This window comes from Miscanthus floridulus, chromosome 19, assembly GCF_019320115.1.
Source record: "Miscanthus floridulus cultivar M001 chromosome 19, ASM1932011v1, whole genome shotgun sequence".
In the NCBI taxonomy this organism is placed as follows: domain Eukaryota; kingdom Viridiplantae; phylum Streptophyta; class Magnoliopsida; order Poales; family Poaceae; genus Miscanthus; species Miscanthus floridulus.
In genome coordinates, this window is record NC_089598.1 from 3,638,832 (window position 1) to 3,649,247 (window position 10,416).

Consider the following 10,416-nt stretch of genomic DNA (forward strand, 5'->3'; position numbering starts at 1 on the left):
TTCGCTCAATATAAATAGGTGGAGCCTTGCTCTCCCGAATTGATCGGAAAAAAAGAAAAACGTGCGATCCGATCGTGGCCAAAAAGGATGTCCCTGCTACTGCTGCCCAATCCGTTTGACTATCATGCCGGCAAAATCCATCGCGTATCTGCTCCACCTCAAATCATGCCCGGAGCAGTAAGGAGCTAGGGGCTTGATCACTTCAACAGATACCAAGTCCACATGCACGAGATGCCAAATTGCCAAGTATTACATGAGGAGGCCAGGTCATCAGAAGAGAACACCAGGTTTGTTATGACTCGCGTGCAAACTTGCAACCGCAGCTTGCTCCCGGCCGGCCGCGACAACGACGGCGCCGGCTTTCACATGTTAGGTGGTATTTGGATCATTAGTCCAAGGACTAAAGTTTAGCCCCTAAAGTTTAGTTTTGTTGGGCTGTTTGGATTCTTGGCTAAATCTTAGTCTTCTAATCTACAATGACTGATTTGCCCTCATTTAATTATTCATGCACAGCCATGCATGCGAGCGGCAAGGGGTATGGGACGTCCAGCGCCCGCCCCGAGGGAGTTTAGCCCAGTTTAGGACCTCTTTGGAAGCAAAAGATTTTAGCAAGTTTTTAGCCATTTACTCACTTTTAACCCCCCTTTTTTATCTCCATGGAAAAAAAATGCTAAAAGTACAGGACTAAAATTTTACCATAGAATCTAAATAGGGTCTTAATCATATATATGTGGTCAAAGACACGAGGGCAGAAGTCCACCGTTTGTACCACGGAAGCTGACATTGCAGTTGAAATAACCCGCAAGCCCTCATGTATATTCCCTTCATCCCTAAATGTTAGTCGCGCACGATTTACGTGCTGATAACTTTGACTCGATTTATAGAAAATATGTGCAACATTTCTATCTCTAAATAAATTTATTAAAAAACTATATTCAAATATTTATTAATGATACTAATTATGTATCATAAATATTAATATTTTTAATATATATTTAATCAAAATTATTTCTCAGGAAACGAAAACGACATAGATTTAGGAAGGGAGGGAGTATGTTATACTGTTAGTTAACAGCAGTCGGTAGCATAGCATCAGGTGGCCAGCGGAGAAGAGACGAAAACGAGCTGACCCAGCCAGATCCACGGTCTGCTGCCCACCACGGCACCACCGCACGCACGGCGGTGGCTGACAGTGCGCGGCGCGGCACACGTACGCCTCCTGTCGTATCGTGTCGCGTCACATGGCATCACCGTCGTAATCCGGTCTGCTAGATCGGATCGCGACAGGAACCGGAGAAGTAATTTCCGGATCCGATGAGCATGAGCAAGGCATGGGTGGATGGAGCTTTCGGGTTCGGCGGCGATGCCGGCGCACACGTACTACGCTACGCTTGTGCTTGATAGTTTTTATAGACATTAATCGTAATGCTATGTGAGCGTTTTGTTGATGTGATAAGGTAGTTATTGAAGAAAGAGAACAAAAATTATAGAAACCGGGTCTAAATTAGAAACCATGTCTATACAAGAATCAAGACATGAAGGAATGTGATTGGTAAAGAATAAAGAGAATGTATGTGATTGGATAAAAAAATATTACGTAGAAACTATCTATTGAGACTATGATTTCTATATATAGTGTTTATAGAAATTAATAGGTATATAAACTAGCATTATTTGTTTGGGCTCTACATTCATCAGGTACCTTCTCGGTTAAATCTATGTATGTCAAGTTAATTAACAATTGTGTTAGAGTGTCACAAGATTTATGGCAGATCAAGATTCCAACAAGAATAAAGATATTCTTGTGGTACCTAAAAAGAGGAGTAATCCTAACCAAAGATAACCTTGCAAGACGTAACTGGAATGGTGATAAAAGTTGTTGCTTTTGTCACTCTACAGAGACTATTCACCACCTTTTTTCGAATGTGCTTATGCCAAATTTCTGTGGCGCGCTGTACACTTAGGCCCCGTTTGGCCGGGCTCTGGCGGCTCCGGCTCCGGCCTGTCGACCGCCCAACGGTCGACACCTGGTTACTGTTTATCGGAGCTGTTTTTCTATCTCCTTCTTTCCTCTCTCACTGACACAACCGGAGCCGGAGAAGCTCGTTTTTCTGGCTCCGTGGCTCCGGCTCCTCTAGGCACCTGTCGGCCACCCAGCGGCCGACACCCTGCTACAGTGCAGGAGCCGAAGCCCGCAGGAGCCCGGCCAAACAAGGCCTTATTATTTGGAATAGCACCTCCTCTCAACATAGATGATTTATTTGTTGGTCTAAGATGGGTGGTGTTATTTATAACTCATTGTTATTAACGGCAGCAGTGGCTTTATGTTGGACAATTTGGTTAACAAGAAATGAAGTGGTTTTTGACAAATACAGACCAAAAACTTTTTTGCAGGTGCTTTTCAGGGGAACCCATTAGCTACGGCAGTGGGCAAGACTGCAGCGGCGTGATGATCTACGGGACCAGCTGACCCTTGTTGGGCAGCATTTGGAAACTTCAGCCCTGCATTTCTTTAGTTCCAGTGGATAGTTATCTACTAGGTTTTGTGGTCTTTCTTAGTCCGGACTTCTCTTCATGTTTTGTTTCCTAAAGTCTGGATGAACCTTGAAAGTGGTGTACCGTGAACCTTATAATAATGGGTCTGATTTTACCTTGGTAGATGAAGCCGGATATAAACTATCCTTTATCTAAAAATATAAACTGGCATTGGGAGTGCCCTGATGCAAAATGATTGGCGGCTTGGCGGGCGGCGTCAAAGCAAAGCGGCGTGCCATGCGCTTGCGGCTCCCCGCGCGCCGAGCCGACGTGTGCTGCTCCTGCGCCGCGCGCAGCCTCCGTCCGTGCAGCCAGCTAGCTTGCTGCTGCCCGTGTCGGACCGGACCCGCGGGTAGGCGTCGGGTGGCGTGGCGTTCGGCGAGATGGGATCGGGGCGCTGTGGCTGACTGCCTGGACGCTCCGAACCCGCGCGGAGTCTGGCGCGCCCGTGGCGATCGATACCTCGAGAGGATGAGACGGGACGGCACCTCGCCTCCAGGCTAGTGACCAGATGGGCCTTTTTTTTTCTCTCTCTTTTCTGCGGTACAGTACAGGGTGGGCCGCATCTCGATGCAAATCATTGCGCCTCCAGGCTCCAATCATTCGGAATGGAGTACTATTGTCTTGTGTCGACACCAAATACAGCATGCTGCATTGCTGCTGCCTGCATCTCCATGCATGCATTCAGGGGGGAAAAACTACATGCACAAAACTTAAGGACTATATTTGTTTCCCTCTCTTAAACTTTAATCCCTGTCATATCGGATATTTAGACACATATATAAAGTATTAAATATAGACTAATTTTGAAACTAAATACACAGATTGAGACTAATTTGCAAGACGAATTTTTAAGCCTAATTAGTCCATGATTTGACAATGTGATTCTACCGTAAGTATGTGCTAATGATGGATTAATTAGGCTTAATAAATTAGTCTCGAGGATTACTAAGGACTTATTTAATTTGTTTTATTATTACTATCCGAACACTCGATGTGACACCCCCATGTGACACCTGATGTGACGCCATTAAATTTTAGTCCCTGGATTTAAACACCCCCGTACTCAATCCATTTTAAATTTTAAGTCGTTTTGATTTTCTAGGTACATACGGAGTAGCTTTTTGCTATACATGTAGATATACATTATGCCTAGACATCTAATAAAATTTATAAATTAAAAAAGCGAAAACGACTTGATTACAATTTGGAACGACATAAGTATTGAGCCTGTTCGGCAGGCTGTAAACGATCGTGGATTATTTACTGCTGGCTGGTTTGGCTGGTTTGATGTGATAGACACTACGTAAAAAAGGTTTTGTAGGGGCGGGTGAATACCATTTGTAGGAGCGGTTTGCCTAGCCGTCCATACGCAAGGGTCTCTATAAATCATGTATTTGTAGGGGTGGTTCCCAGACCGCCCCTACAAATCGATTTGTAGGGACAGTTGGATATTGAGCCGCCCCTACAAATCAATTTCCAGAAATCACGAAAAGGAGCAAAAAAAAATAGCAGGGACGGTTCCTAGACCGCCCCTACAAATCGATTTGTAGGGATGGTTGGATATTGAGCCGCCCCTACAAATCAATTTTCAGAAATCACGAAAAGGAGCAAAAAAAAAATAGCAATTTTTTTAATCTGGGGAGGACCCCACCGACAGCCACACACCCCACTCTATGATTGTAGCATTTTTTCAAGATTTTTGCACACTTTGCGTCGGCCGGCATTTGAACCCGTGACCTCTTCCTCGCGCGCCATCTTCTCTACCACTACACCTCAAGTTCACTTGTGTCTACACTCCATTTTGGTTCCCCACATATTCTACAAAACAGAGCATAAATTGATTGTTTGATGCCCTAAATTAATTCAAATGAAAAAGTTGTCAACTACAAAGTTTTATAACTTTTCGAGATCTATAACTTTTATTTTGGTAGTTTCTCCATCCGATGTCACTTATAAAATTTAAATTTTAAATTTGAAAAATTCGAACGTAGTTTTCTATGACATGATGATTTCAAATGAGAAAGTTATCAACTACAAAGTTTCATAACTTTTCAAGATCTACAACTTTCATTTTTACTATTTGTCCATCCGAGGTCGTTGAAAAAATTAAATTTTAAATTTTTGAAAATTTAAACGTAGTTTTTCTTGACAAGATGATTTTAAATCAAAAAGTTGTCAACTACGAAGTTTCATAACTTTTCGAGATCTACAAGTTTCATTTTGGTTGTTTCTCTATCCGAGTCCGTTTACAAAATTTAAATCTTAGTGCTTAATTTTTAATGGATTTGTCTACTTCGTACTCGAGTATTTTAGGGGCGCGTGACAACCGGCATGCATACATGGGTATAGGGGCTAGCTGATGTAACAGGGGTGCATGCACCTGCACCATGCACCTGCCGCCTACAGGGCGAAGTGTCCCCATTCAAACTGTTTGTTCGGTTTGACTCAGCCTGGCCTTAAACAGGTCCGTTCACTTGTCAAATTCAGTCCTCCAGTGACCAGTGTGCATTAGCCACCGCAAACTTTGCAGATATATAAGCAGATGGCACGCGATAAGCGATATCACAATTCTAAATTTCTACACTAATTGTTATTTGATTATTTATAACAACCTGATACAGGGATATCGAGAGTAAAAATCTCGATTTCAAGTATGGCAGATAATGAAATAATTGCACAAGTAGCACTGATTATTTGCCGGAAATCAAGATGAAAGGGCGACCTCAATTTCACACAGTATAAGTTGCTAGCCATTTAAGTCATGTATCATGTATCAACCAGCTGTTTTGTCCATCATATGAGTTTCCTTTTGAAATGAATATATGACAAAACCGTCAGACTCACAGCGGCAGGCACCATGCACCTGGACTGGCCGGGTCATACTCGAGCGGCAGTACAGCCTATAGGGCTTTCCCGATTTTTAATAACGAACGGATATTTGTAGGGGTGGTCGGATATAGAGCCGCCCCTATAAATCGGGTTATTTATAGGGACGACTGATAACACCGGCCGCTTCTATAAATCTATTTGTAAGGACGGCTTATTTGACAACTATTTGTAGGGACGGCTCAATATAGAGCCGCCCCTACCAAGAAAGGGAGACGTTGTCACAAATCGTTTTTGTAGTAGTGAGAAAAATATTATTCTAGCTTATAATTCACGATCATTTACGACCGTATAATCCCAGCCGAACAGGCTGATTGTCTAAAAGGAATGCACATCGAGAAGTCAAATTTTATCAGACTTGATTTCATTTATAAGAGATAGTGTCGGGTACCTTAGAACGGGGTACCCCGAGCGAACATCAAAGAGGTCGCTTAAGTCCCATCAATAAACAAAGCTAGAAGGTAAGCCGTGGGCCCTCACCCGCCACGATCGAGCCCACCAGGCCCTCCGCCTCGCCTCGAGCCTCGCGCAGGAGGTTTCGGCGTCCTGACGCAATCTCCGCCTCGCGCGAGGCTCTACACGGAAGGCCTCGGCAGGGAACACGCTTTCCACCTCGCGCGAGGCTCTCCACGGAAGGCCTCGGCAGGGGGTGCATTCTCCGTATCGCGCGTGGCCTCTCGCGGAAGGCCTCGGCAAGGAGTCCGATCTCCGTCTCGCGCGAGGCCTCATTCTCCGTGTCGCTCGAGGCCGGTTCGTCCGCAGCCCGTCGCCCCCCGCCTCGGCCGACCCTCCCGACAGCGCGTCATGTCTCATTAATACTTCAACCACTCCCGCAATCTCAGCCGGACGATGGCTCGACGCCACAGAATGACCGACGGGACCTAAGGTCGCATCAGCGCCATACCGGCTGGGACAGGGCACGGCGGGGATTACCGGCCACTGTGTTCTGACGCTGTGCCCACGATCAGCGCCCACACTGCACTGTGCCCCGCGATCCCCGCCTCGAAAACAACATCGCGCAGACTACTTGGCCCGGGTCATCACCGCCTCCAAGCCAGCGCGCCAGATCACCCGCCCCCTCGGGGCCTCGGCACTATACACCAAGGTCTCGGCTATCTCGGGGTTCGTGCTCGCCGAGACCCCCACTGCGGTGCAGCCTCGGCACTGACCGAAGCCTCGGCCTCACGCACCGCCAATCCACAGTGATCCATGTCCTGGCCGCCGCGCTTGCTCCGAGGTAGCCCAGAAGCTCCCATGATGCACAGGGTCGGACGTGACCAGCACGTCGCCCCAGTGCTCCAAGGACGGACCACTCCGACGACCACGCCGCCACAGGAACAGGCCATAGGGCTCGGACACACCGCCCCTGTTGGCACGACACCGCATAGTTAACACATGTACTGTCCTTGTCCTCCCTTCAACTATAAAAGGAGAGGACTTGGGCCATTTACAGAGGGAGAGAACACCTGGTAGCTCACACACATACACATCCCAGCCGCCTGAGAGCAACGTCTCAAGCAGCCCACATGACACCTCGCCGAGACCTGGGATTAGCTCACTCTCTCACTGTGCTTGTAACCCCCTACTACTAGCACTTCGGTGCAAGGAATACAAGATCGATCTCTCAGACTGGACGTAGGGCATCGATTGCCTGAACTAGTATAAACCTTGTGTCTCTTTGCATCACCATCCGGGATTAGGGGCACGCGGTTCAAATTAACTAGTTGGTAGAGGACCCCCGGTCCGAAACACCGACAGTTGGCGCGCCAGGTAGGGGCGTCTGCGTGTCAGTTTCGTCATCCCAACAAGTTCCGGATGGCAGACCCCGTACGACCGTTACGTCTTGGCGCGGTGATCTGGTTCGGGGGCCTAGAGTTCATGTCTGTGGGGCATGAGTACGACATGGTACTCCTCATGCCCTGGGCCCCACCAACCGACGGCGACGTCACGCACCGGCGGCCCAGGCGCAGGCGGCGCCCGGGCGGCCGCTCTCGCCATGCTCGCCAGGCACGACGCGAGCAAGACCACCCCGATGCTACTCGAATCCAGGACGGCACGCCGCTCCCCGCCGACATCCTACGACCAGCTGTTGGCGCAGGCTCCCTGGCTGGGGACCTGTCTAGCCTGAGCTTGGACGAAGGAAAAATGCCGGTGGCTCATGGCGATGCCCAGTCACCAAGCTCCGCTCCACCACTCCCTGAAGAGCCAATTCCGGCGGAGCAAAGTCCGGCGACGGCACCATCCTCATACCCCTTTGGGTTGAGAAATGCCGCCACCACTTATGCTTACGCTTACGCCGCCGCTCACAAGGATCCCTCAGAACGCCGCCAGCGCTTCACTCTCAACCTGGGCACCCACGCCGACTCCCCGGAGGAGGACGAGGCATGGCCCGGAGTGGATTTCTCTGGACTCCATGACCCTGGGGCTATGTGCAGTTTCCTGGCCGCAAGCGACTACTGCTTTGGCTACTCCGACTCCGACAACGAGGGCACCTACGACCCCGCTCACGAGTGTTTCCACGTCGGGCTCGGGATGCCGAGGGTAGGCGAGGAAGACGAGGGGGCGGGTAGCTGTTCCCCGCTTCTCCCAGGTACAGGCGCCGCCACACCTCCGCGCATTGTCCTACCGGCAGCACGGAACGAGAACCCTGCTCTCGCGCGACCTCAACGTCCAGACCTGGAACAGCTCCGTGAGCTCTAGGCCAAGGTCGAACAGGACCGACTCCTTCTACAGCAGCTTCGAGACTCTCTTGGGTTCATTGTCTCGGAACGCGGCATTGAGGCCAACCCAGAGAAGGTCTCGGCCATAACCAGCATGGGACCAATCAGAGACCTCAAGGGAGTACAGAGGGTCATGGGATGCCTTGCGGCCCTGAGCCGCTTCATCTCGCGCCTCGGCGAAAAAGGTTTGCCTCTGTACCGACTCTTGAGAAAATCCGAGCGTTTTTCTTGGACCCCCGAGGCCGAAGAAGCCCTCGACAGACTCAAAACGCTGCTCACAAATCCTCCCGTCCTGGTACCCCCAGCCAGGGACGAGGCCCTCTTACTCTACATCACCGCAACGACCCAAGTGGTCAGCGCTGCCGTAGTGGTAGAGAGGCAGGAAGAGGGGCATGCTCTACTGAAGGGTCGAGATGGCGGACTAGAGGGGGGGGTGAATAGTCCTTTTAAAACTTAATCACGTTGGCTAACCGAAATAAATGCGGAAATAAAACTATCGGTCTAGCCAAGACTATACCCCACTATATATGTTCACTAGCACCTTGCAAAGATAATAATTATGCAACAAAGGTGCCGGGCTAGCTATAGCTCTCCTAACCAATTCTAGAAGCAAGGTCACACAAACCTATGCCACTAGTACTTTAAGCTACAGGGGAGCTCCTACACATGCTAGTAAGCAAAAGCACAAAGCCAACTAAGCTCACTAGCAATGCTCAATAACAAGGCGACCAATGCCAAATTAGAGAGCGCAATTACTTAGCTACACAAACTAAGTAATGTGACTAACAAGGTTACACAAACCAAATTAGCCACGCAAGGGAGCTACTTCTATGCTACACAAGCATGAAGGTAACTAGCAAGCTACACAAGCTAACTAATTACAAGAGCAACAACACAAGCTTAATGTATATGAAAGTAAACGCAAGCTTGTGTAACGGGGATGCAAACCAACGGGAAGAACAAGGTTGACACGATGATTTTTCTCCCGAGGTTCACGTGTTTGCCAACACGCTAGTCCCCGTTGTGTCGACCGCTCACTTGGTGGTTCGGCGGCTAATTAGCATCACCCGCTAAGCCCGCACATCGGGCGCCGCAAGAACCTACCCCTTGAGTGAGGGTAGCTCAATGACATGCTTTACTAATGTTGCTCTTCGCGACTCCCGCGGGGCGAGCACAAGTGCCCCTCACAAGCACTTCTCCGGAGCGCCGCACAAGCTTCTTGCACGCTTCGACGGAGACCACCACCAAGCCGTCTAGGAGGTGGCAACCTCCAAGAGTAACAAGCACCACCGGCTTGCAACTCGATCACCTAGTGCCACTCGATGCAACCTCACGATACAATCGCACTAGAATCGCTCACTCACACAATCGGATGATCGCTATCAAGTATGTGTGAGATGGAGGGCTCCCAAGCACTCACAAGCATGGACACTAAGTCCCTTGAGGTGCTCAGCACCAGCCATGGCCGAGGGCCACTTCTATTTATAGCCCCAAGGGCTAAACTAGCCGTTACCCCTTCACTGGGCAACGGTCGGGCCGACCGGACACTCCGGTCGTGTTGACCGGACGCTGGACCTCAGTGTCCGATCGCCCACAGATGACCACGTGTCCCGATTCCAACGGTCACTTGACCTGACTGGACGCAGCAGCTTCAACTGACCGGACGCTGGACCCTCAGCGTCCGGTCGTTTCCAGTAAGCTCCCGAGCATGACCGGACACGTCCGGTCGAACGCGATCGGACGCAGAACCAGTGTCCGGTCACTCTCTAGCTACTGCTACACTCCATGTCAGCGCGACCGGACGCAGCCTGCCAGCGTCCGGTGCATTCAGATCCAGCGTCCGGTCAGTTGACCGATGCCAGCATCTTCGCGACTAACTCGTTCTCACTTCTAACTTCTTCACCCTTGCTCCAAAGAGCCAACCACCAAGAATTTGCATCCGGCGCAATAGAAAATAGGCACTCCATTTTCCCGAAAGCGCCGAAACCCAAACCCATCTCAACCCTGCAAACACCACCTCCTTTGTAAATGTGCCAACACCACCAAGTGTACATCACCATGTGTATGTGTGTTAGCATTTCACAATCATTTCCCAAAGGATGTTAGCCACTCAACTTGCCACGCCACTCGATCCTAGCGACAATGCAAAGTTAGATCACTCGAGTGGCACTAGATGACCGATATGCAAACAAGTTTGCCCCTCTTGATAGTACGGCCATCTATCCTAAACCCGGTCATAAACTTCTCTACACACCTATGACCGGTGAAATGA